The 26419-nt window shown below is 38.2% G+C and overlaps 1 protein-coding gene across 3 annotated transcripts in view; it reads right to left on the bottom strand.

The window, feature by feature from the left end:
* SLC25A21 (solute carrier family 25 member 21) overlaps positions 1-26419 on the bottom strand; it is a 265040-nt gene that overhangs the window by 71639 nt on the left and 166982 nt on the right. The gene's annotated exons all lie outside the window — the stretch shown is intronic.

Raw genomic sequence — 26419 nt, 5'->3', positions numbered from 1 at the left:
TCAACAGGAAGCTTGTGGCCTTGAAAGGAAAATCGAGATTATGATTTAAGATTTTAAACATCTTATTATTTATGATTTATGGCTAGCAACAGTGAGTTTAACAAACTATATTATTTTACTAAGTATCTCAGTTAGATTACCCTATTTTTTGCAGTTTTAAAACTGCAGCCAACACATTCAACTAAACAGTATGGAGAAATTTTGAATACATTTTTAGCAATAAAACTTCTATTTAAACTGCTACTTACTATATAACACTTAAACCCCCCCGGAATGTTGATGTTAGCAATTCCAGTCTACAATAGCCCCCTATCAGGCAATCACTAAGTTGGCTTTATCACTAAGTTCAATAATAATTCTACACAACAAACAGTGCTCAACAGTTTCAAGGAATAACTGACACTATAGTGAAGTATGTCATGTGCCACAGGTATGTTGCTGTCCTGAGAAACATCGATCGTTACTTATTCTAATGATGGTGCTGAATCTCATTAATATGTACCAAACGAAGGTATTTTTACCTCAATGTTAAACAGCAATGCCCTCTCTCTACAGAATTCAGTCAGGTCAAATCAGGGTTTGTATTGCGGCAAAAGGCATTAATTGTTCTGAACATCAGTATTTCCTAAGCTGTGTTCTATGCTAACACATCTAACATTTTATTCATTTTGAGCAAAAAATTTCCAGTGATGTAATACAATTCTGGGCAATTATGAAGGCAAGCCCACACCTTTTTTGAAAACAGTTAGAAGGAAACACTGAGCCCCTCCATAGTCCTAATAAAAGTAGTTCAGGCACATCTGGGATCTCTATCTGGGGTAACCTCTTTTATTAGCATGAGAACTTGCTGCCAAGTTGGCAGAGAGGAGAATGCTATTCAATAGGCTTACACTCAAATAAGAGCTGATGCATAACATTTTGTCTGAAAAGAACCCTTGGGAAGGCTAATAGTTGAAAAAAATGCCTCAATGCCATCACACAAAGTCCAACAGTAATATCAGCTACAGAAGAAGCTTTTACGTTGTGGCAATCAAGCAGTCAGAATTATAACAGAAAGTAGATTCTATGCACATTTTACTATATTTAAGACTTGATTATTTATAGCGCTCAGTTCAAAACCAAAAATGGCTTTCTTTTGCTTAAAGAAATCTTGCAAAAACTCACCAGTAAATAACTTTTCCCAAGTATTTAAAAAATAAAGCTTTCTTAACGCAAACTCTTTTCCTCAAGTTTCAAGATTTGGCCCACCTGTAAACTCAGAACAAAGCATCGCTGTTTCCAAAACATCCTCTGAATAACGCACCTTCCCTCTCTTTCACCCTGCAAATGCTCAAGCATGTCCTACTAGCATGTGCGTAAGGCTCCCCACTAAGTCGTGCACGCGCAACTCTGTAGAACCGGGGCTTTAATCCCAGAGTCACTGTGAATCTCAACAACATGCTGAACATACTTATATAATTCTGCTTTACAGTTAACAAAGTGTCGACTTCTCAACTAAATTTAAATGATTTAATAAAAATACATCTTTGATAGCAATAATGAAACTCATAGCAGAAGAAATGCGGTAACACCGTATGTAATTTATGTGCATTGGATGAAGGCTAACTTCTTGCTAAAAAAAGTTAAATCAAAGGAGGTTTACATTTATTTCAGTTTTTTGTTTTACTGTAGATAAGACCTTAGTATTAAATGAGTCCGTTTGTAACACTGAGTCACACAAATAACATATTCCTTCCTTTAGGGTTTTTGGATCCATTCCTCCCCTAGTAAATCTTTTTTATAGCTTTAACAGCGATCCTAAAATACATGCCAATTATGTGCTTCAACCTAGATCTGCGAATTGGGTTCTTTGATTCAGAATTGCTTGCCTCAATAAAATAATGTGTAACTTTTTAATGAACTAGCTAATTGATCAGCAGTACTTGTTATAAGAAGCTTAGGGAAGAGCTGAAAAAATGTATGTTTGTTTTTCTGGAGGCAGCAGCCTGTACTAGCACTTTTAATAATACAGAAGAGTGAAAGCATTCACTTCAAAAAACAACCTGGCCTGTTTTTAATGATTGTTTAGAGGAATGAACACAACCGGGGGATACATAATGGCTTTCTCTGCTTCAAATCCATTCCTTTCTAAAAGCATTATAAACCCACTGAATTTCATGCATTTTTGAAAGCTGGATGCCTGCCTTGTATATTATTAGCTTTGCTAGAACAGAGAAGATAAATTCTCCTATAAATATAATCAGAGCATTAACTTCTGATCTAATTTATTATTTTGAAGTCTGAAAAGAAGAACGTGCAGGCAGCATTCAGAGACAGGGTGAACAGACGTGCGGGCAGAGAGGCTTGTCCAGGACTGGGACGAACGACCTGCTACTCACTGCTAGCACACAACACGTGTCAGAAGTCACCGGACACTTCGGCGTGTTACATGTTCACCGAGAGAGAGCTTTATCGCTCTACAAATGACCACCAGGCTAACTTTCCTCCCCTCATTTTCCTGCTTCTTGGCTTTTTGGCCAAAACGCTGTGGTACCGAGCACTCCCCCCCCGGGAATGCTCCCGGAGCTGTGGGAGGCACTTTGCCCCCAGGTTACCTCTCCGTACCCGGGACCGCCCCGGCACCTCCTGCCTGCCTGCTCGGCTCCTCGCAGTTCCCACCTCCTGCTCCCACGCCGCGGGGGACCTCACAATCCCCCTTTCTGGCTCGTAGCAGCAGCAGCCCACAGGGCTTGGTCTTTTATGCCCTGTTTGACTGAACGGTACCTTTGCAGGAGCTTTGTTCGATGCAAAAGTGTCCTGGTGTTGTTTAAGAAGACAACATCAGCGTCCTTCCCTGTTCACCCCAGAAGAGACGTGGCTGAGATCCCACAAAGCGGAAAGCGTGTAAAACCATTTGAGGTTTTGGGGTCTGTTCAAAAGGCAATATCTTCATTGAAAACCCCGCATGATCTAAACCGATGAAAATATTTTAACTTACCCACACTAATCAGCACTACAACTACTACTTGTGAAATGAATAAACCTAAATTATTCTTATTCTGATAGCATGAGAGAGAGCATTTTTTATGGTTATAGCAGTCCTTGATCAATAACTCTCAACGGGCTCAGCCTGAAATCCCACAATGCAGAAGATGCTTGAGTCCTTTCATCAGTTCTCCGAACCACTTACCATGTAACAAGCAAGACATCATATTGTGGAGCAATGACTCTACATAAACACACGTATCTGTATCCAATGCCTAACATACAGTTCTTGTTGGTTTTATAATAGCCAGTATTTTATTCCAAGTTTTATAAAATCCTTAGTCCACAGGATGCTTTCCTGCCCCCCTTCCTGTTGCAAAAGTCCTCTAAGTAGTCTTTTCTAAACACAGTATCTATTGGAGAACAAGCGTATGCGTGTGCTTTCGGGGGGGGGGGGCGGGGGGAGAAAAAGAAAAAGAAAAAGAAAAGAAGTATTTTTTCTCTCTCCCTCTATCAGTTGCTAAATTTTTTGTTCAGGCTTGCTGAACACCTCCTCAAAGTTGTCTTGTGGATGTCTGCCACTACAGTATCCAGGCATTTAGTGTTTAAAGTCTGTTCACCACAATGTTAACTAGCAATCCTCCCTCTTATTTACTGATCTGGGCTGGAGAAAGATTTCTAATTCATGCTGAAATTGTTTTAGTCATCTTAAAACCTAAAAGGAAGAAACCAGTATTTTCATATCTAGATTTGAGTAGATAGCGAGCAGTTGAATTCCAGCTATGTAGGACAACCGCAATGTGATGTGGAGCAGACTAGACTCACCAAATTCTTGCCACTGGGTTTGCAAAGACTATACCCTCCTGCGTAAATGCCAGAATTTCTTGCTGCTTTTATGCAGTGCTGCTGACTAGGTCCTCAACCACAAAGTTCAGAGGGAAAGAAAAACACTGACTCAGAGAACCAGGCTTTATACTATGTTGCAGTGCTTGCCAACAAGTGGCAGTCTTAGCTGTATTTTCCTTCTCTTCACATGTCTTACTAGGATTTTATCATATGTTCTACTCTATTTTGAATAAAGCTCCTAACATTTCCCTCCATGATTGGGACTTAGGCAGCACCAAAGCAAATAATCTCAAGTACCGAGGTATTTAGATGCTATAAAGAAGAAAGTTACGTGGCATAACAACAAACCAAATTAAATTATCTGTGCAATGTTAAATTTAAAACGACTATTAAATAAATGTACAGCCTTTGGAAAACTGCAGAGAACATTTACAGCTTTTTTGCACTTTGAGTAATTCCCGTGATTCCAGACACTCCTAGCTGTAGTTACTCCTAGCAGCATAAGTTGATAAAAAATGTATAGTCTGAAGCTTTATATAAATATACATTATTTAACAGTTCACACGCTTAAAATAAAAAATAACTCCATTATAATTTAAAAAGATTTTGATTTGCTAACTTAAACATTTATTCAGGTGTTACTACTAGTTAGTGCTATCTACTGATGCTTAGATTTCATGCAAAACTTTGCACGGCAAAGTGGACCTTGATAATATAATTTATTTCACTTTTTGGCACAAGTTCTTTGAGTTGCTTATGTTACTTAGAGGATAATAACTAAATTGAGAGTATAATTTTGTCACTTATTTTAACAGTAAATCATATGAGTTGTTGAAGAACTGAATATTAGATTTCAAAACAAAAAACCTAATTATTTTAAGCCAAAGATATAAATTTTGCTAGTGCAGAAGTCATATTTTAAGTATTATAGTATTGCTATGACGATGATTAAACTGCAAAAACCATATAAGAATACAATAAAGTAGTAACATAGAGAACAGGCGAACAACAGAACTTACTCCAATCATTCTCCATAGCAGACATAGATTTGCCTCCGTCTAATCACAGAACTTTTCATATGGTTCATTCTTACTTCACAAGTAATAAACCAGAATCATGGGTAGAGAAGTATTACCAAAAATAATTTCAAAATTAATCTAAATGAATTACACTTTATTGGAACTCATGATGTTTGTTAGTTTATTTACCTCTATGACTTTTGGAGGAACGTGGGGTTTTTGAAGAAGAAAGGAATAGTAATAATGGAAATAATTGTCGATGTACCCTGAAAACTCAAAATTCTCTTCAGAGATGACTTCTATGTGAGTTAGAACATCAACTACCAGGTATGATGATCAAATAAAGAATTTCCAAACACAAACTGATGAATTCTCACATTTACCGAAGTATTTAGCAAACACTACAACTCATAAATTTGTCCATTCCACGCCTGACCTCTGCATTATTGCAATCCTGATCTGCTGTTCTGTCCTCTCCCCGTCTGACTTGTTATCCAGCAATTTGTACTTTGCGGATGTCAGAAAAGTCTCAGAAACTGCCATGAAATGTAAGTAGGGCAAAAGGAGGAAACATTACCAGTGGATGAGAAAGGAGCAAACACTTACCTACACCTGAATAAGGACTACATTCACAGTAAAAGTTAGAGCTAGATCAACAACAGATACAGCAATTCACAGCAGAATCTAGAGGGAACAGATTGGCTATTCTGATCAAAATTTGAATGCAGTAAGATCATCATCAGTTGCCACCTCCCTTTAAGTTAGCTAAAAGGAATTTATCTAAACCCTCATAAAACAACTGGTCTAAATACGTTCAGCCTTGATGATGAGAAATTCCCATGCATGGCTTACTCTGAGCTTACAATTTTTGGAAAATATTTTCCCTGAACAAACTGCATCATTGAATAGAGAAACAGCAAAGTCCTAAACAGCTTAGGTGTTACGGTAGGAAGACAAAACAGCTTAGGTGTTTCGCTGGTACTCTCTGAATGAACTGGTCAGTTCTCTGAATGTGGTCTTATTCTCAGACCAGGCAAAAGTACACTAATCAGAAAAATAACTTAATCTTTCCCGTACTTCCTATTCCTTTTATGGATGACTTTCCTCTATCTCTTGCTTTTATATTCAAGCTAAGCGGCACATTGTTCCCTTAGAACTATCAGTGGTAAAAGGAAAGCAGTGCTATATATACCAAGAGTGTAATAAAGTGTTTTAGAAATGAAAGCGGTATGTTGTCAGCTACTAATGAAGAACTATTCCACTTTTTAATCCTGCAGTAATTTTTCCATTATGTGCATGGGACAAACATACAGTAGCTATAATGTCAGAAAGAAATTTTCCTTTACATGTAGTTTTAAAAGAGAATATTTAGCAAAAATAAACTTGATCAGAAGCAGGTCAAATTAACCCATGTAACTGTTTCATGCAAATCTACTCTGGTAATTTTGCTAATGAATAACAAAAATAACCGGTCACAGCAGTTGCATACAAATAATTTAATGCCTTCCCAAGAAAGAAATACAGCAGAAACTAAGCTCAAACTGTAAATATTTTAAACATTCTAATTCCATCGGTGAGCGTGTGTGTGGAGGGGGAGTTCAAACAACAACAACTTTAGCGAAAACTACCATTCTTTCATTCCCCACTAAAAACTGCTCAGAGAAACATCATGCATACTAGTAGCTGTGATGTTATGCAACTTCCCTTTTATTTCAAGGATGGTAATACTGAGAACACTTGCATGTTTAACGGCAAGGTGAAACGATGGCGTGAGGCTCTGCGCGGGCCTCCTCCCCACCACGTGCACGGGCACAGCCCAGCGTTTCCCATCTGCGAGCCCCAGCCCCCCAGTCCCGTTACGTCCCTTGTGTTTCTGGGCTCCCAGTTACAGCTGGCAGCTGCGGGCTTCCGCCAGCTCCTCGCACGGCGCTAGCCTTTTCCTCTCGGCTATGGACCTGCAAACACCACTCATTTTTCTTACCCTTTAGAAGTTGCTGTAACGTTCTTCTGCGTAAAAAGCCTATCTGCAAGTCTGGCCAGAGCAGGAATGGCTCCGCTGACCTCTCTGCCTGTGCCGGGGATAGCGTGGAGGTACAATTCTGCCTTTGGAACTTTGCTTTGGCTGCCTGGGTACAACTTAAGATGACAGTGATGATCATAAAGGGACTGCTGTATTTGAAAGATCACACGGTATTTTGTGTGAAAGATCGTGCAGTACGTGCGATCTTATGAAGGTAAGATCTACCAGGAGTGCTGACTGTAAAAGTGATAGGTGAATTTAAACACTGCTTGTGTTTATTGTTTACATCTTCTTGTGTATAAAGCACTCAGCTATGCTGGTGAAAGAATCTGCAGAAACCAGTAATGGTAAAAACAGCGTTTTGGTTTTTACAGTGATAGTTTATTTCTGAAACTTCTTGTAATCTCTATTTCCTATGTAAAAACAACCCGCCCAAATCTATGGATTTTTTTGTCCCTTATCTAAATGGAGAAATGAGAAATCATTGAAAATGGCACCATAAGGAATGATTTTGTATTGTCAGAGGTGATGGAGCTATTTTTATGATTTTAAATACGGGTCATCACTTGTGGCCTAATACATCAACAGATGAATTCCGGTTTTCATTGGTTTTGGATAAAGTCTTGTATGTTTTCCTTCAAAACAGCTTATAGAGAAACAACAGACAAAGAGATGAGGAATATAAACTAATGACTAGAAGAGATTTCACAAGAAATCAGATGTTAAATTATATTATATGAAGGGGCCAGTATCCAGCCTTGATTCAGGGAAAAATGAGAATGTGGTTTGGCTGATTTCAGTGTGTAACATGTACCTGCTTAAAAACTGTCCAGTTTCTTATCTCAGTTTAACTTCGATTACAAAAATGTATATCTTCTCTTCACCTCTCTCTGCTGGACTAGACAGACCCCGTAGAGCCATTCTTGTGTCCTGTGACACTACTGTGATCTATGAATCCATTACTGAGTGTCTGCAAACTAGAGCCTTTGAAAAATTTAAATGCAAGTATGAAAATTTCATCTACCAGTTAATTGATACCAGATTAGAGGAATAATTTTGCTGCCTTTAAAAAGTAAGGGTATTCTCTATTACTTCAAAAAGATGCAGAGGCAAATCTCAATGCAGCTTTGTATAATAAAACATGTATCTGATATGCCACAGCAAGGCTTCAAATGAGTAATTACTATAGGTCATTACTGGACAATACCTGAAACACAAACAGTAAGCATTGTTTTAAAACTCTTCCAGTTTAGGAAAATTTAATTAAGATCTATATTCCACAGGAAAAAGTCACTTTTTTCTTCAACAATTCCTATAGAAAGGGCCAAGTACTTCTACATAGTTTTCTCAACAAAGCTTCAATTTCAATGTCCCCTATGGTAACCACACAGCACTCTTCCTTCTGAGAAGGCAGGAAAATCATTGTGGCTTTCTGGCAAGAAGGTTTTGGGGGAGGATTTTTTGGAGGGTTGTTCAATACTTTCCAGTATTCATTAGCATTTTAAATTCTTCGATGAGATCAATCCCAACATAGCTTAGTGTATTCAGATTTTTTTGTGGGGGGTATTAAAATGATTTAGCATCAAAAATTTGCAAACTGCAACGAAATATACATTACACTTGCTCCCTGCGGTCAAAGTAGAAAAGATAACCAAAAATATCTTTTCTCCCAAAGGAAAGAAATGATCAAATGCAGAAATCCAAATCCATTTTCAGTGGAAAATAGCCAAAATCAAATTGTGAGTTGCTGAAAGAAGTGTTAGTTTTGAGTGTTCACCCAATCTCCTATGCTTGTGCTGGAAAATTTTTAAAAGGGAAACAACTTCATTAATGTGGCTGAGATTTTTAAAATACTGGAAGGGATACAACCAGACTTACTCTACTGAAAAGCACAGCTAACTACTCTGCATGTGAAAACCTTAACTCACATGCCCTTTCATATTAACAGACAAACCATTTTAAATGACTAATAGCTAATATACATAACACGGACATTACCTACTACGCATATGCTGCTTCCATGTAAAAATGACTTTTTTCTATTAAATTGTATGGCTAAGTGACAGAAAACGTACACCCTTAAGGCAGCATTACCTTTTGAAATGAAACTAGTAAAATGAGGAAATTCTGAGTTAAAGACTGAAACTCAACTCTTACCCACCCAGCTGTGCCCCAATATTACAGCTTATATGGAATTCATTATCAGCCAGTGCTGAGCGACCTCAGCAATTCTTAACGTACAGTAGGGCATAACAAGGCAAGTTAAGGATGAAATTTCCTCTGAAGCGCTATGACTTTCTCTGCTGTGGTGACTTAAAGTAAAACTAGTAAAATATTGAAACGCTCTTGCTTTCTGTAATAGAATTTATCCTAAATAGTACACTTCCCTCTGTAAAAAGCAAAACAAAAATGTAATCCCGTAACTTTAAGGGAAGTTTGCTGTCTGTTGAAATGGTAGCTTGCCAGTCTCCTTCAGAGCCCACAGATACATAACCACACTTGCAGCAAATTTTTGTATAACATTAAAAATTTATCCTAGGAAGTGAAGTGAAATCTTTGACACCTGGGAATATACCCTATTATTTCACCGTATGAAGATATCACAAAAATGAAGAAGATGAGTTCTCACAAAGTCAATGTAGTAAAAAAACAGCAGCTATTTCCAGACTTCAGTAGATTTATCTTAATTTTTCTAATAACCCTTATACTATTAAGAGTTAACAACAAAAAATAAAGCTGAACAAAACTCAGGAGAATCTAGAATCCAGGTTGTACGCTGTAGTCAGAAGACTAATTTTGAGTACACAAAACTGTGAATCACAGTTGCTACAAAGCTGTCAGGATACTATTTTTTTGCAGAACTAAAAAGCCCCACCCAATGAGATTATTTTTCTTATTTGTAAATACATTTTCAAAACTACCAAAGTTCAACTTCAAGTATTTTATGGCCTAGTTTTAAACACCAGAAAATAAGACTTAATGCTGTAATGGAAACACTAACAGGCTCTTGACAACAGCCGTGCAAGGCTGCACCTTTATATCACAACACACTCTCCCAGCTGAAAAAACTCACCAGTTACCCAGGATTATGTGGAAAAAAGAGCGTTGTTATTTTAGGAAAGACAGTTGCTTGAAAATTGGCATAAAGTGGTGAAAATTAAAAAGGAAGGTTTCTTTTTTTCCCCCAAACTCAACCTAACTACTCCATAAAGTAATGCACAAATCATTCATTATAATGAGTCATAACAATGATTTGTGATCTTCCAAGTTTTCATTTTATGCCCCTCTGTTTTTCCTTAAAGACAGGAGGATAGACAAAGACTGGAAACTTTGGGTCATATGGATCACGGCACCACTGCTATGTCTGGAATTTTCTTATAAATATCCTATTGCTCTGAGGTTCATAGGCCTGACTGAAACAGCAGGGACGATCTCATTTGTACTTTTATAGTTGTAGAGGGATTTGCAAGAGTTAACGCAATTTTCCATAATATTTCTTACCGACTTCAGGAATAAAGGGAGAGTTCCCTTCTTAATCAGTATCTGAAACATTTTTAAGTCTAAAGAAAACCAGGACTTCTTTCAGATTTAACAAGACTTTTCCAAGTGCTGATAATTTTAAAGGTACAAAGCAAGGCAACTTTTGAAGCAGAATTTCAGCAAAGCGTTTGTAGGTAGCAGGCAGTACAGTAGTCTGGAGGATATACTTCTCAGCAGATTTTACTGCTTGTTTGCAGCCTTATGCCTTTTAAAGATTGTTTTTTCGAAAAGAAATGAAAAATGATTCCTTTGATTTCATGAAAGTCTTCAAATCAAGGACATATCTTCAGGTTCTGTTACGGAAACAAACTGTTTCACTAACCACCACCAATTGGAAGTTAGAAAAACTTCCTTCATTTTGTACCGTCACAGAAGTCTTTTAAAGGCATTTTTCTCACATTCTTCTCCAGGCAGGCAGGCAGACTACGCTAACATGGCTGATCTGACTCAGTTATTGAGCCCGAGGACTGAAAAACAGGCTCAAGAAAAGGCAGCTCTGATGTTGCCATGCAGTGTTTCTCAGGGACCACTGCTTTGTTTCCTTACCTCATTCAGTACTCCTTCCAAACACCCACTTAGTCAAGTCTTTGTAGTGCTACCTGGACTCAAAGATAAAACTAACTGAATTACCGAATGCCTACTGATAAATATAATGGGCTTGTTGAAAAATGACTGTTGGAAAAAGTGCTTCTGCATGCTTATACAGAATTAATAGGTAATTACTATATATATTATTATATATAATGAGTAGGATTATGCCTTTGTTGGTCCATAAATTGCTATTTGTTGTCTAATGCCAAACTGAGTAAGAGTGCAATAAATAAAACCCTAAGTGTACAACATGTAGGCATGCCACCTCCCTCCCTCTTTTTCTTAGCACATATGCTAGCTAATGGGAGAAGCAACTATGATACGGCTAGCTCTTTGGAAGAAGAATAGTATAACTTCTCTTCTTCCTAAGTTACGCTATTATTCTCCTTCCAAAGAGCTAGCCCTATAGTGTGTGCTACTGGTTTGCTCTGTGACATAACACTAGCAGTATGTTTAGCTGCTCCATTGTGGCTCTAATCTTTGTGCAATACAGTCTGTGCACTTAAACAGGAATCCAAGGATCCCCAGGATCCCACTTTCCCTGCTATGGAGCCTGAAAGGTGCCCAGACTAAGGTATGAGAAGGACTTACTGTACCTAAATGTTGCAGAGTATGTTGGTATTATCCTTGTTAAAAATCTACAGCTTGTCTGACTTGTGGCCTGAACCCCTTCCAAGACTAAAGCTGACCTTAAAGGTCTGAAGAAAGGAATCTCCAGTTCCATTACGTGCAGGGGAGAGTTTTCAACCTTTTTCTGTTTTGAAACTCTCTTGAAAATGCAAACAGCCATCCTGCCTACCAGCTAAGAGACTTATCACCTGCCAGTTTATTAGAAGTCATTTATTAGAGGTCACAAGATGCCAACTTGTCATTGGAACTGGCAGCAGAAACCACAGTCTGACAATCGACAAACACTGCTGCTTTTGTTGCAAGAAGTTTTCGCCATGAGCCTGTGGTCTGGGAAAAGGGCAAACAGGGAAAGTCAATCACAGGGGAATGACTGATGGACATACAGGGAGTGAGCAAAACTATGAAATTAGGTTGCAGAGGGGAGTGTGGTCCTGAAGAAACGCTGCATATTGAGCAGATGAAAAACCTTGAGGCAGTCATTGGTCAAAATATGAGCAATGTATCGTTGCCTTTGCTCCTTCCTTGTCATCTCTAGCACCTATAACCAAACACTGTAATTCTGCAAATTTCCCTTCTCTCTCTACTACTGCATTGAAGGGATAGTGATAATGTAGACATAAATGACATCTGAATTACTATATGGTATTCATTTACTGCAGCATACTGTATCAAATTATAATGCTTAAATCCATCAGCTTCCATTAACAATAAAAGCAGCTTAAAAATATATTAGAAACCTATGTTTTAACTTTAGATGAGGTAATGCTGTACGACTTTATCCCAAGCAATAAATACTACAAAAAGGTAGGTAGTTTTCAGAAGTTTCCTAGACTTACACCGCATCTCATATCTAATATCAAGTGGCATCTTTAACGTGTCTTAAAGTCTTTTTTAGGATCAAAGACACTCCTCTGCTCACTGTTCTAACATATTTCAGCAATTGCTGTTTTCCTTCTTACCACTAAAGTATATGTGTGCACAAAAATAACTTTCCTAAAATACACAGAGGAAATACAGTATGACTTGAGAAACTGATTTTCTTTTAAGGAATATGTGAAGCGAGAATGGTTCAATGTCTACACCACTGTTATAAATTATGTCTGAAGAATAAGAGGGATGATCAGAAGAGTAATGTACTTCCAGATCTGCTCATGTAATGGGCTCTAAGTAGCCTGCAAACTTCCTGCCCAGGGTCAAGACTGTGCACGAAAAGGCACTTGACCCGCTTCATTTCTTGTCATTTGGTTTCCGTCCCAAGGGATATGACTGTGTGAAGTTTCAGTTAATATCCTGAAGAAGCTCTTCAACATAGATGATACAACCAATTGCAAACATCTATTAAATATGACCTGCTGCCTTCAGAAGTGGAAAAATTCTCTGGAAGATGAGCACCAAAATACACAAAGTGGCTAGCCAATGGATATATACCAGGTAAAAACTGGCTAAAAGTAGGAAAAATCCTTACCTTGTATCTAGGTAGATATTATAGTATTTCGAACTGCTCATCTACTCTTATAGACTAGGTTGTGCTATCAGGGAGGAATCACATTCTAAAAAACACAGAGGAGAGTCTGAATCAATCAGTAATACATCACTTTCACCTGTTCTCTCCTTAGTAGAGAGAACTTTGTATACCTAAGAGAAAGAAATCTTTTTCTGAAAAACAACCAGCTGATTTACCCAGTATTTACACAGCTGATTCAAGAAGTACTTTCCAAAGCTCTACCAAAAATCCATTTGTTTACCAGCAACAAGCCTTCACTAGACTTCTAAGAAGTTTTACAAAAGAAGTCACGGTGTGAAAACCCCCACCAAGTTATTTCATATATAAACCCAGAAGCTCTAGGAAATCCAGGTATGATCATTTGAATGATTTTATACATGCATATACACATTCCTTGTCTTCCCTGTCATTACAAGGAATAGAATTTTTTGTATTATCAAAGAAAAAGGGTTTTCAGGAAGAAACAATGAACACACCACTAATTCACGTCTTCAAATTCCTTATTATGGTTGGTATATACTTGCATGTTAGTTAACTAAACATAAATCAATAGACTGTCATATGCCATAGAGTTTAGATACCAATTTAACACCTCTGCATAAAGTTAGAGAGGAGAATTCTAAAATCACTTTGAATTTATTATTTCTAGAAAGAGTAGACAAAAGTCTTTGAGGATTAATTTCATGCTGTGGGTTAAATTTCACTCTCACGATAGGCCAACTATTGCCTGGGGCTCTACAGATAATGAACCTGCCAAGGGATTAGCAAGGAAACACTTGTGTTATTATAAATCGTGTACACTTCCCTTTCTAACCAACTTCATCCTTCATGACATTAACAAATTACACTCTCTGTCCATGTTTCAATATAATGTGAGGCTGTGAATGACCCTGAACCAATAGTACATTAGATAAGATCTTCTCAAGGAATAAATAGCCATTAAATTTGGTTGAAGGATCCAGACCTCCTGAAGTGAGAACATAAGACATTTTATGTCAGATCTCTCCAAGACCCAGAGAAACATTTGTACATAAAATCTGTCTTAAGAATATCAGCCGATAGAGTCTAAAATAGCTTACAGAGAAATGTGCACAAAGGAATTAAATGAAACATAGAAACAGAGAAAATTTCAGGGAGAATTAATCTACCACAAATAGTCTAAATAAACCCAAACAAAGATGTTAATCACTTCGCTTCACTGTAAACAATGGATTTACTAAAGAGCTCAAACACATAATTTATCATATGTGTTTTAGACTAGAAGTTCCAATAATGATTTTATGCCTAAGGCCAGTTAAAATATTTATGATGCAAATATATATTTCTGTATTTGACCTGTTCATCCTTCCTTTTCTTGAAAAGCTTCACACTTTTGCCTGTAAAAACCAGCTCAGTTTCTAGACAATCTGTGCCGAGCTCTGCTGGCATGCACTAGTAGTGAATTGCATAATATTACAAGGTTAAAGTAGAAATCTGACATCATGAATTGGATCTTTCATTTACACACTACCATATAAACAGAAAGGCAAGAAAGAAGTCCAAGCTCTGAACCTTCTTTTGCTGACACAAATCAGCTTAGGACAGCATTCCCTGAGTTTTAGAGATGGTAGTATTACTGCTAATGTCTTCTGGAGGGAGAGAGACTCCTAAAAATGGTACGGTTCTAGTAACATAGCTCACCCTTCCGCATCTTTCAGAGCAACTGAGCACAACCACAGACAGCAATTTTTTGTACCCTATTGCCTTCCTACCGCCTTTGAAGCCAAAGCCTTCTTTGAGACAAACCATCTCCAGGGTGCGGCACCACATCACTTCCAATCACCACACGCTAATCATCCATGTTAAAATACTCGGAGATTTATTCTTTGTGCTGCATTGTAAAAGGCATGGACAATTTTTTCTTTTATTCCTCTTGTCAAACTGCCTGGGCATGACCCCTTGCTAATGCTACCTTAAACACTCTGAGGGAACACAACCTGACAGCTTCTCCCTGGACCCCAAAGGTGTGAGCTTATGATGCTGGAAAAGTGGCCAGTTTTGTCTCTTTGCTCCTATTTCTGCAAGCCAGTCAGCTCGGCTCTCCCTTGCTGTAGTTACAGACTGCTGCTCTTCCAGCCACCATGAGTCACGCTGAGCTATGCCAGATGACTCGGACCTCCTGCGTAGCTGGTATTGTTCTCATATGACCAAAACCGAGACAGAGGAATTTCGCCATTGTGCTCTTGCAATACATCAGTATCATTTTCTTTACTGCCTACAGTAGGCAAGAGTAGTATTTGCTGCACTTCCCTCTTAACTTTCTAACCAGACAGGAAATCATACAGCTGTATTAGGAGGCAGATAATGTAGAGTAATAAACATCTCGTGTTTGAGAATTTGCCATTCTGACTCCTTGGCATCATGTAAGGCTAGGCAACTGCTCTCTTAACCTACCCATACAGCTCAGCCAGCTCTGCATCCAACAGTGGGACCAGACCTCTGGCCAAAATTATTTTTAATGAAGGACAAAACCTATTAAAATGACAGCTGAGGATTCCCTTGTACTAAAGGAATAGCTGGACAGTGTAACGAGTCCTATGGCCTGTAGCCCACCACACTTTTCCAGGACTGGAGGTGCTGCAGACTAGGCTGTTAGGATTCAGCATCCTTAGTACTGGGAAGACAGTCAAGTGTCACTAACATCTTACATTTTCCACTTGGGATGTAATTCGGTGAACGGTTCCTCTGATGGCAAAACCAGCTTAAGAAGATCACTACTTGTTGCCAGACTCTCTGTTTTGCTGATGCAAATATTTATGAGGCTATGCATACCAAACACCTCCCACCTGAATTTCTGCTATTAATCCAGATTGCTTTGTTTTTCATGACAAATTCAAAGCTGCTCTTGGGTGCATGCATACAAATCACACCAAAATGAACACAGCTTTGCTTTAAGTAATTACTTTCATTTTCCTCATGCAGCCTGTTCTATTTTATACCACAGGATCTCTCATAGACACTATATTCAGCATAGTATCGAAGAGACATATCATCACGTGATACGTGGCTCCCCGTCTCAGCACGTATTAAGCTTACAGCAGAAAGTGATGCCTTCATCTAAAGGGGTCAAAAGGAAACAGAGCAAGTAAAGAACTGCTGTCAAGTGAAGTGGAAATGAATTGGAGAGGAAGAACCTGGGACAGGTTGTTAAAAAGGACAAAGAAGAGACACAGAAGGAACAGATTTGGTGGAAAAGGGCAGCCACCAGTGTAAGGTGGACAGAAAAAAAGAGATTTTTGGAGCTGGAGAGTGAAGAGTAAGGAGAAATGGGAGGCTGGAAACAGACATAAATGAAATTATCTGGGCCACAAGGATCTGCAATGATTTGTGCACATGCTTTATGATACATTCTTTAACAAAAACCTTTTCAACATTTTCAGCGAGTGTAATTGTTTCATGAAAATCATGTTCTCTGCCTCTCTGTGGTTTGTTTTTGGAAGTGGCAAGTTCATCGTGTGAAACTTCTTAGAGAAAACTTTCAACTTTAAACATTCTCACAAGATACAATTCTTAAGTCAGATATACAGAAGTTAAAATGTGCAAAAAGAAGTTTATTTTTTGAGACCCTTTCCTCCTTAAATCCACAGGATATGTGATAGCCTGCAAATGAATCAGGCTGCATCAGGAATATGGATGTTGAAGTTGGTGTATAATATGCAGAAGTTAAATGCTGAAGAGACACATCATTATGAATTGTGCAACTTACAGTTTCCTGAAAGCTAATGGCTTTACATTCAGACATAAGTTCACTTAGGATGTAACAATAGTATATATTTCTCAGTTGGTCATTACTTGAATAAAAAAATCTTAAGTCAGCTTCAATTAATTTTATGTTACGCTTCTAACCATAGAATAGTGCACGTTCTACTTTGCATTAAACAATTTACGTTCACATCTGTCGCATATTACTTGTTGCCTCTTTTCCCCCTTCCCTGAGGGGAGCTTCTTGTTTTGACAGCATTTTTGAGTCTGTAGTTTTAGCTAACTGTTGATTTATAAAGGAATCATTACAAAAATAATGTAAATTATTTCTAATTTTGGTATTTCTACTTCCTGGTCATTGACTATGAATTGTTACTCTTAGCTTATAGAGGAAGAATTTAAAGAAAATCCTACCAACAAAGGGAATAAGAGAAAGAAGAGGTATACCTAACTGCGAACCGTCACCTGCTTTTATTACCCCTGTTTTTCCTAAAGAAAATCATAAATAGGTGTGATGGATAAGAACTATCTTCCTCATAAGAGATCTGCCAAGTAGTTGTCAGCTGGCCAAACTAATACCCTGAACCATTTTTTGCTTTTTATAGACCGAGAACTTTCTATTAATATATGGCACATACAGATGAGGTCAGTTGGAAAATGCTTTTTAGTGGACAACCAGGTGAGAAAGGTTCTCATGAGCATTCGATGATACTCACCTCCACTCTAACAGGCACTACAATGCAACAAACACATTTAACTCTAAACAATCTTTACAATTTTATATAAACTTTAAAATCAGTAACTAAAGAGAAACTGAATAGACTTAACGTGTTAATTGTAAGTAATCAAAATGAATTATTTAATCCTCTGTGCCAGGTGGTAATAATAATTTACCTACTGAACTTTTTTGTGTCAGCTTTTTTCAAACTTACAACTAACCTAAACTTTGAAAAGAGAAGAGCTAGGCATTGCTCGACAAGCTGAATTAATGTGTCTATCAGCATTAAGCCCATGCTACACAGTGACATCTCTCCAGTAGGTAAACTGCCTCTGAGACTAATGTGTCTTCACTTATTACTTCACTCCTCTTTGGCTAAGCTCTGAAATGCCAAGGCATACAAATGATCTTGTCTTCAAAATAATTTAAAGCCTGCTGTAATACAGAATGGAAAACACAGAGAGCAAGGTCTTGTCAAAATGCAAAATCAACAGAGAGTGTCAGGAGGCAGAGCTTGCTGTCTGTAATGTGATCCTTCCACACACCATAATCTCCATTTTATTTTGCCTAATGAGGCAGGAGTTAAAACAGTTGACCTGATCAAATTCAGATGGCAGCCCTAAAGGATGAGCCCCCTGCTGCACTCTTGTCCCGACACCCTTTGTTACCTCCAAGTGAGCTGAGACCAGGCTGTGAACCATGTAAATAGGAGGTTTCCAGGTTAATGAAAAGCTGCAACACCCTTCTAAATCGGGACAGAAGGTTATGCTTTTCTAATCCAAAGAAAGTTTCACGAACCTCAGTAATAAAGTTTAACGAATGCTGGTCATTTTGAACCTCGCAAATAGAGACTGGACAAAGGGTAATAGTTTCCTTAAAAAAAAATCCTTTTTCTACAACCACTGCTCAGCACATATTATTAGAATAACATGAATTTGTTTTCTTATGACAAATTCAAATATATCAATTAAAAAAGGATGTCTTGGGAAAAGGTAATTAATGGTTCTTATGAACTGATGTTTTTATTAGGTGATGGCATGTTTGCTGTTTCATTTCATTACTTATCTGCCAAGGAGTTTCTTTCAACACCAAATCAGAATCTACATGCTACAATCATGTAACACATTCAACTTCAGTCCATGTGCTCCAGCTGCTGACACAGATAAATCTTTAAAAGTGGGCAAAACATAAAAATAATCTACGTTATCTTTCAGCATGTAGCATAATTTGCAGTCTTTTACACAAAGGAAATAAAAATTGGATTCACCAACTATATTTCTACCTGTCACTTGAAAGATGAGACTGTGTTGGATGGTACGTCTATAGAGTCTACAGAGAGGTATGGAGAGACAAGGTGCGTTAACGTGGGCTTAGTGAGTGCGTAGCTTTTTGTTCAACTTTGAGTGTGAAGGTAGGGGCTCAAATGTGCTCACAAAAGATCATGCAGATAAATGAAGTGGATAACATATACATAAAAATACCTCAGCGTTTCTCTGGTGTTTCATTAATAAGTTTGAATACATTTCCTGGTTTGGGATGGCTGAATTTTTTCTAACATGAAGCATGCCATTTTATGAAAATACGCAAGTTAACACACAAAGAACACATTAAACGGGACAGCAAGATATTGATGCCTCCATAGCCAAAAAAATACATGTATGATTTATGCTTGGCTTGTGCATTTACATTGTTTTAACTCTACTGAAAATTTATATTAATCTAATTCAGTTGTCTTAAAGAAAAGTGTGACAGATTTCACATTTGTCATGTTTTAGGCTTATCTCCTGGGTGGCTATCATTTCTTACTTAGTATATATTACAATTTTCTGTTCAGATTTCACTGGACTGTATTTTTAGTCCCTTTTTCCTTTCCTCAATTACACATTTGTGACACCACTTTTCATACATTCCAGTAATCAGTTCCGAAGCCATTCATCAGGATTTCAGAAGCCACTCTTGAAAAATTAGATACATGTGCTCAGTGTAAATGGGAATGCAATGATTTATGACACAGGTCATTCTGAAAACCCACGAGTTCTTCTCCAGTGACATGCCAGAAATCACAACTATTACTATAGGGCTGTGATCTGTTTATTATACAGCTTATGGGTGGTGCGCCATGTCTAATTCATTTTTAATGTGTTACATTTTTTCTGGTTGATTTTTGAAAACAAGATTTACAGTTGTTTAGAGTTTGACAAGAACAGTAAACTGCTGGTTTAGTTAATATGTTTTAAAATGGATTGATTAAACTATCAGCCTGTTTGCACTCAGCGTTCAAGCTATGAAGGCAGTATTGTTTTAATTGCAACTACAGCAGTCAGCAGTTCTGTAAATCATGTGTTACGCATCCCTTGGGTGAAAAAAACACGGATGCTCAATCTAACTGGCAAGGAAGAAATTAAATTCCTGGGTTCTCTTCAGTTTACAAAGAGGAGAGGATAGCAATCACAACAGAAACAGGGTCTTTCCAGAAGTCCATGATCTTAGTTACCCACTCAAGGGAGGGATGAGTATGTTCCTGAACCACCCAGCTCACAAAGCCTTGTCACTGCATCTGCTAGAAAGGTGCTTGATCAGCTCCTTCCCATTAGAGATATGAGAGCAACAAAGCAGCTCTGTCACACACATGGCACAAATCAAATGAGGTTTTTCATGGTGCTCACCACAGCTAAAAAGCCAGTGAAGTTGTTCACTGCTTTGGTATTGGCACAACTTCTAACCACTGGTTAAGGGTAAGCTTATAGAAAGTATCAACTAACTAGTTTATAGTATAGATGCAGATACGGTTTTATCAAGAATATAAGAGAGCTGTAGTCCTCAGTTAACGCTATTTCACACAGCATACAATTCTGGTTGGGTGACACAGCAAAACCCATGCAGATACGCACCACAAATGTTCAGGCAGAGGGCACCTCTGCCGCTGTGAACGTGGGAACTAGGTTGTACCTAGGAAGTCTAGCACAGTCAACTCGGTGGCACTGAAGGCCTCTGCCTTTAGACTAGGTCAGAATCTGGCCAAAACTCTTGTAATTACCTACAGCCTGTTGGAATTAGATATGGGCTAAGGCAGAACCCTTGCATACATTTTAAGTACTTATGTATTACTCATCTTATTTACCTTCAGTCATCTTTGATTCAAGCGTTGAGTTTAAGTCAGTCATGTAGGCTCCCTGCGAAATCAGCGCAGAGATGTGCATCTCCAAAGTCCGATTCATCCCATCTGAAGATGGGTATCAAGGATGGATGGAATTACTTGTCCTGCATAATTGTTCCTCTCTTTCCCCTGACTATAGATGGAGCTGTCTACCTTTGATACACTGCCAAGGCTCCAGCAAGTGCCCTTAAAGAAGAGGCACACATTTGTCCACGGTCTTGTTTTCTTAGGGGGCTGTCTGGATTTTGATCAATAACAGAGATATTTCACACGAAAATACAACCAACTTTTCATATAGAGAGCAGGTCACTTAAACTTGCCAGCAAACTATTACCAAGAGTCCCCAGACTCCCACAACCACATCCTCAGGGCACAGCACTGCTGCAGGTACCCCAGTATTTTGTGGAGGTCACCATGGGAGCAGTAATGGTGAAATCTGGACACTTTGGTCTGTTCTCTTTCTCCACAAGACTTCAGTGCCTGGGGTAGGTTGTGCTCTTTGGATATGTGATGTAATCCGGACTCTGCAGGATGACAAGGAGAGGGGCAGAATGTCTAGGGTAGGGGCAAGGCGTAGGAGGAGGTTCAAAGATGGCAGACTCAGCACCTCAGTGGCTTGAGCACTCACAAACGTCTACGTGAACAGGCAGTTACAATAAAAATACAGGCTTGACATAGAACAACCAGACTTGTCCACAACCTAGATGATTATGGAAAAGAGAGATAACAAAATGTTTGATGAAAAATGCAGCAGAATTAGACACCAATGTGTATTTTGCTTAATCCCAGAAGAGCATCCATGAAACAAAATTACTAAAATTCTGTTCACTAAAAACTGAAAACAAGAATGCTCATTTGATTAACAACTAATGTCAGAAGCACCCAGATGCCACCAGGAGAAAATATTTTTTTCTCAATTTTGTGGGTCCGTTCTGCTGATGGCTTGGCCCCTTTGTGTTTTGCTTCTGACCATCCTGCCCCTTCTTTCCCCGCTGTTCCCCTGTTCAGAGCTGAGCTGGCTTTACATGCATAGTCTCACTGCTCCACACTCCTGGTGCCTCCCCTCCCTCCTGAAAAATGTCAGGGTGGAGCAGTCCTGCCTTGTATAGGCTCCGGAAGGTCTACAGGTCCTGCAAAAGGAACCTGCAATGAGGTTGTGCTAAAACAAAGGGAGAATCCGTGCAGCAAAAGAAGAGGCAGGAGTCCCAGGACGGTAAGGAAGAAGGGATTGTGCTGTGGAAAGAAGATCTGTGCCCAGGAAAAGAACAGGGACTCTGCACACTCAGCACCCCACTGTGCTGTGGCCTCCACCACGGACTGACCCACCCTGGGCCAAATTCTAGCCTTTGCAAATTCAAGACCCTAGTGGAAAGGAGAGTGAGAGTGAGTGAGAAGGGGAGAGAGGGAGAGGAGGAGAAAGATCTTACCCATGGCCCACAAAACCTGTTGGAGCCCACATCCAAAACATTTCATATTACCATGTGGTACATTTCCTTTACCAATACAGTGAAAGATTGAAATGGGTTCATCTCTCTCTTGCCTGTTTCCGCAATGCTGTTCCCCTTGTCCCTTCTCTGCCATTTCTTTAAAGAACGTCAAAGTGCAACAGAATACAATACACATCAATAACGTTGTATTTAAAGTCCAGATTAAAATCATCAGGTGTTGTAACACTGTACTGTAGTTTACATATGCAATGCTTGAAAGAATTGCTTAAATACAAGAAAAATATTTCCAAGTAACTGCATGAGCAAGTGCAACCTACTACTTAGTGTGCAATAATTGCTTACTTTGTGCTCGATCCAAAGAGACTAATTTAGCAATATTTTTCTCTTGAAGGTCAGAAAATTTAGTTCTACATGTAAAATACAATTTAAAAAAAAATAAATCACATTTTTTACTCTAGTAGCTCTTTGTTTAATTTTAGATTAAGATGATAGGATTCATCAGGTGAAAAATGAAGGCCACTTGCAGGGGAGAAAGACAAACACAGTATTAGATTTTTCATGAATGGAAAGACTTTATTTGCTGGCAGATCAGACCAGAGGATGGTAAAACAAAAGGCTGTGAAACAGCAGTCGATATTTAAATTATTAGTTTTTCCAAAGATATGTATCAATAATATCTTAAAGTAATTTTGATTTCAGAAAGATCTCAGATTTAATATAGGAATTAAAAAGAGTTCCAAAGGATGAGTTTACATTACTGGACATTAGGTTTCATCTAGATTGTCTTATCTCTGTTTTCTACTTTAATTACTGTTTTATCTATGAAGTATAGACTCAGGGCCAGTATCTTGGAGCAGAAGAATGTATTAGATTGGCTGTTAGAAGCACCTTTTCAAATCTCCCCCAAGCTTGAATTATGTAAGCACAACTACGTTCAGACTTCTAGCTACTGTTTTAAAAGATAAACTCTGCTGTCAGGCACCTTAGGAAGACTGGGTTTGCATTCAAATCAAAGAAACAGCAGAAGTCAGTAGGTCGCTTTAGAATCTTCTAAACTAGTCAGGAGAGGATTTACTGCACATAAGCTCCTGCAACAATGATAAATGCAGCATGCAGTCTACATCATGAGAAGTTTCGTGTACACTGCACAGCTCTACCACCTCTGTTTCAGTTATAGCCCTCTAATCTGGATGGAGCGATTCCTGCTTTGGCAATATTTCTGGCTACATTACCTACTAGACGATTCTGATAAAATACTAAGGATGGACTCATTTCAAAAGAAAAGCTCCTAGAATTAGCTCAAGAACCTGGGGGAGTATTGCCCACAATTTGATTTGGTTTTAAGATGCTTACTTTTCTGGTTTTAGCTAATTTTAGCCAGCTGTACAAGGAAGAGTGATTCAGAAAATAGGTAATTTTATCTTAATCATAAAAATAAAAATTCATCCCAGAAAGGGCATTTACCCAAAACTGCCATGCACATGCCTTTTCAGTACAGCTGATCTTAGCTCTTTAATTGGTCTTTAATCCTTGAAAGTTTAAGCTCTTTCAATGTTCCCTCCATAAAGTTAACCAGCAGCGTTTCACAAAAATTAAGGAAGGAAGAAAAGAATGGCCCTCTCGTAGTACATTTATCTAGTAATTTATCACAGAATAAAACCTTATTAATGACAACTGAAAGCATACTAAAGATATGTCTAGCAACAATGTCAGGGATAAAGATCAGAAATAGCAGACCTTAGTTTAAAACACGTCAGAGGAAATATATTGAGCAGTTGGAATTTATGACCAATGATTGTTTATTAAAACATTAACCTGTCTAAAGCTATTATGAAAAGTGGCCAACAGCACAGATAGCTGCACTTGCAGAAAGACTACAGGAGAAAGGAATAAAACTAATACCCATATTCAGATTTTGCCCAAACTCTATGATTCACATATTTCAAAACTGTCAGTTGTTCCATCCATTTTGTTCTTGTCATTACTTTGATTTTCTATTCCTTATCTAAAATAAATTGCACACGTTCTCCAAGTACAATATTTTCTGCATCTCTACCAAAAGCACGTGTTGTAGTGGAAAGGAAAATACAGAATTCCCAGCTCTACACACGGATGATAAGAAGATTTAGAACAGTTTCACTACTGATAGATACTCGTCTGTTCTTATGGTTCCAGAAATAACCCCAAGTCTCCAGGGAAGAATGTCTATTAGTGCAAGAGTTGAACACTATATGGGAGTCTAAGATGTAGTCTGGTAAAGCAGATGGAATCCTTCCTGCTCTTACTCATGATGGTTTTCATCATGATCTAAGAAAAGAAAAAATGCTGTCATTAGGCTAAACACTGATCATCACTGATGACCATGAGGTATGCCAAGTTAAAACCCACATGGAGCTGCTGACCTGAGCACTATGAAAGCATGTCAGAGTCAGGCCTGAGAACCTACCACAAGAGGTGAAAGGACCTCCAGTGCAGTAGCCATATATTTCACAGATTCATGCAAAAATTCTTGATCCTCAGCTGGGACAGTGAAGAGTTGAACAAAGTATGGAAGGAGATTCTTCTTCTGACACTTGTCAAGAAATGAACAGGGATATGAAACGGTGTGAAGAACAGGACTCTTCCTGTTTGAAGGGAGTAGAGGTGATGCTGAAACATATACTACAGTCAAATGCCTGTGGTCATCAGGCCAGATTCAGCACCCCAAGGAGCAATGGTATCTTTTGAAAGAGTAAAACCAATTCAGAATTTTTTTTCTTACATTTCAACTAAAATGAGATCTAGCGAAAACCCTCAAGAATAATGCTAGTTTGAAATGACACTCTTGAGGGGCAACAGCTGAAGTGCCAGCTCAGCTTCTGGCACTTGGGCGTATTACACACGTGCCACACAGAGGGAAGGTGCGGGAATACATCATGGACAGCGCTAAGACATACAAATATCCTGTATCCTGAGTGTGCATGATTCTGCACCTGCAGCATAGATATACATATGGAAATAATTTTAAGAATGGATCCATTTGACACAGAAATGGATATTTTTTATTCCTGTGAGGAGCAAAAATGTGACCTTCCATCTTGTTATTTTGATTAAGGGGAGTTGTAATTGTTGGAAAGATGAGAGGCAGGATATTAGCGGCTACAGTACTCACAATAGGATCTGGCAGAGATGCACTGAAGTTATCGCTTTGTTACAACAGCTTATAGTTGAACCATGTGCGCAAGCGAACATGCTGGAGGAATGTCTAATCAGAGTTCACATTTTCAGTCTTGCCTAGAGCAGTTACTGAGGTTTGAATAAAGAATTATGCCATAGAGACTCAGAGGTCAAGGCACCTGTGTAGGTTTTGGGAAGGTCAAGTCCAAGTCTGACTTCTGATTCAGGAAAGGAAGAATTTGAACTGGTTCTCTCACTGCTTAGCTATGTGCTATGATGATGAGGTCTTTGTCTATTCCAGATCAGAGTTTACTCTGTCAATTCTATCTTGAAATTAAGAATTTATTACATGGCTTCTTCATAGATACTAAAATGTATCATTGATGCACACAGTAATTTATATTAATTTCAGAAATATATACATATAAAAATGTGTATTTCTTCATTGACTTTGAAGTTTTTCATTGACTCTCTGGATTAGCACCTGAATACTCAGGGAACACATGACTGCTGCTGAGCCCATCATACTTTACTTCAGTGACCATGAAAATGAGGACAAATAGATCAAACTATGCTGAGCTTCTGTTTAACTACATGACGGAAACCAGCACAGCTGGAGGCAATTCTTAGCAAATTGATCAGAATTCCTTTACTTTAACTACAGCTTAACTAATAAATAGACTTCCATAATTTTCTGCAATCAATCTAAATGTATTTGCAAAATTAGTGAAACATTTGATCTTGAAATGTTCACTAAATCTCATCTATATAACTTTGAAGAACTTACATCGTTTATCTTTCTGCCAAATTGGAAAAGAATAACTGTTTATAATAAAATCTTGTTAGCTAAGTAAACATTGTAGAAGGTGCATGTTCATAATTAATTTGCTATGTAACAAAACTTTTTTTTTTTTCTTTTCAAAATTCAGTATTAACTTTTATTACCAGGTTTGTATTCTAGTCTTTTATTTAAAGATATTTTTGTATCAACTTCTGGAACTAGTAGTAATCGCACTGAAAATCTGAAAAGTCTGTATGCATGTTGATGCTCTTCTTTTGCCATTTTTTAAAGTAAGCACACTTCC

Source organism: Accipiter gentilis, chromosome 22 (genome assembly GCF_929443795.1).
Source record: "Accipiter gentilis chromosome 22, bAccGen1.1, whole genome shotgun sequence".
Classification (NCBI taxonomy): Eukaryota; Metazoa; Chordata; class Aves; order Accipitriformes; family Accipitridae; genus Astur; species Astur gentilis.
Note: the sequence above shows the minus strand (reverse complement) of the source record. Positions and strands in the feature narration are given on the sequence as shown.